Source organism: Galeopterus variegatus, unplaced genomic scaffold (genome assembly GCF_000696425.1).
Source record: "Galeopterus variegatus unplaced genomic scaffold, G_variegatus-3.0.2 Scaffold8616, whole genome shotgun sequence".
In the NCBI taxonomy this organism is placed as follows: Eukaryota; Metazoa; Chordata; class Mammalia; order Dermoptera; family Cynocephalidae; genus Galeopterus; species Galeopterus variegatus.
Genome location: NW_007734727.1, coordinates 73,781 through 76,220, shown reverse-complemented (window position 1 = coordinate 76,220; position 2,440 = coordinate 73,781).

Genomic DNA, 2,440 nt, shown 5'->3' with positions numbered 1-2,440 from the left:
GGGGCCAATAGGTAGAAACATTGGTTTATTAGACTTACGGGAGTTGCTGGTGGCAGCCTACCAGCTGGAAATCTGCACTGCCAAGGGGTACATACAACAGTTATGTAGTAAACAGATCCAAGTAGAGGTGTAAATCATGTGCATGCTTATGCATAGACCCTCACCCAGCTCACATCACACAAAGCGTGCAGGAGATCTGGCTAATGACAGTGACAGTGTGCTAATTCACTTAGGGTCCCTGCTTCCTCCAGTCTTCCTTTTGTCTTAAAGGGGACATTTGTTGTAAAGGAGATGTGCCTTTCCTTGGATAACTACCTTGGCCAGGGGGTTCCCCGGGGGGAGGGGGAACTCTGGTATGCTCAGGGAGGGGGAATAGGTCTATGCTATGTCCAGTGTTTATCCTACATCCCCTCAGGAAACTTCTAGAAACTGGGAGAGGGACGCTGACCAGAGTCACAACAGTCAACATACAGTACAGCCACCCAGTGGGACAAGCATGGTGACAGGAGAAAGTGGAGTCCTGAGGGAGTTCACAGGGGGTCATGGGTGCTCCCTGCAGGGCCAGATTGCCTACAGTGAATCTAAGTCTTTTCTTTGAAATGCACAGTCATTACCAGGCATCATGTGAGGGCTGGGTTTGTACCTAAGGGTTGTAAGGGATGAACTTGCACCAACTAGAATGTGGCATCTAATGACAATCTTTATTGTCCGCCCAATTGGAGAGAGGGGTTCAGGACCAGAGCAATCAGACAGCTGAGGAGGCTGCCAAGGGGTGATTCCAGCCCACAGGCCGCGATGTCTCTGTGTGACCGTGGACACCAGTGCAAGCTTCGTTCCTCCTCATCTCCCTTTCCTGGACACTTACGTAAAATAAGGATTCCACAGATAGGGAAATAACCCAGGATATGCTTTTGTCCACCTGATTTGCTTCTGCTCCTGATATTCCACAAAGTTCCTGCCATATAAATTGAAACGTGCCTGGGGGAGAGAAAATGATCTGTTCAGTTTTTTGGTTTTTTGGCGGTTGGCCAGTACAGCGAGCTGAACCCTCAGACCTTGGTGTTATAACACCACACTCTAACCAGCTGAGCTAACCGGCCAGCCCTGATGTCTTAACTTTTACGGGCTCTGGAGGTTTGAATCTTTATAGTTTTCTCATGGTCTTGGCAGAGGGACTAGTGAGCGCAAAGGGCCTGAGGCAGTAGAGAGTTGGGTGTGTTCAAGGGAACAAACAAAAAAGTAGGGGTGGCTGGGCTGGGGCCAGAGCTTGAACTCGGTGGTCTAGGCAGAGATGATGCTGATGTGATCAGAAAGGCAGGCACAGCTTTACAGACCTTGGTAAGAAAACTGGTTTGGGGGCAAGTGTGTTGAGCAGAGTGAGGTCTCAGGTTTTAGGAATTTCCCGTGGCTGCTCTGACTGGAGTATCAGGTCAGGAGGAGGAGCAGAGACCTGACAGAAGGGATCTTGGTAGCCAGGTGAGATATGATGGCTCTTGGACTGGGGTTGTTTATTCCTTTGTGAGCCTTGGACAAGAATACAAACACAGTCTCACATTTCTGTGAAAATATTTAAGGTGTACGATTAGAGCTAACAAAAAAGTAAATATAGTCTGTCCTACAGAGCACCTGGAAAATTCTAGTTCAGCACAATGCACTACTTGGAGTTGGGTGCTTTCTCTTCGACTCTTCCCAACCTGGTCTCACCCTGCACTGCAGGAGGTCTTGCCCACACTCTTGAATGCCCCAGGCGTCTTGTGTGTGCTCCAGCCACACCCACAGACCCAGGGGGACACACACTGGAGAAGATTTCAAGGCACAAGGTAAATGGAGTCAGCACAATAGTCCCATCTCTGCACTCCCCAGGGGGTGTCTGCTGCACATTTTCCAACCTGACCCAGCCAGTGAGGGGCAGACCAGGTCGGCTTTGTGGACAGGATGGTCTTTTAGCTTCTGTTAAATATAGACCATGGATGGACCTTTGTGCTTCCCCTCTAAATAAATCAATGTTTGTACCACCTTCTAGAACTGGCCTAGAGCCCTTCCTCTGGTTGTAGAGCTCAGACCATTGGGTTGATGGAAACCGCCTTCCTGGGACATGCTGCTGGGCCCTGCAACTCGTCCCTGCTCCGCCATCTAGTGGCCATAAGTGAAAATGTGCCCTCTGCCACTGAGAGATTTCAGAAACTTCCAGGGTGGATCAAATCTGGTTGTGTTTAGATTCTCTATGGTCCATAGTGAACAGGATGGAAGATCATCCTGAAGGATGAAGTTAGATTTCCTTAGAAAGGAGAAGACCCGAGGATATTTTACTTTTCCTTGCCTTTCAAGATTATGGCAAATTCCATCAGTCTTGATGAGAGAGCAGTTTCCTGACTTGTTTTCCTAAAAATGTGGTAAAGGGTGAATGGGTCAGTCTCAGGCAAGGCCAACAGTCCTAGTG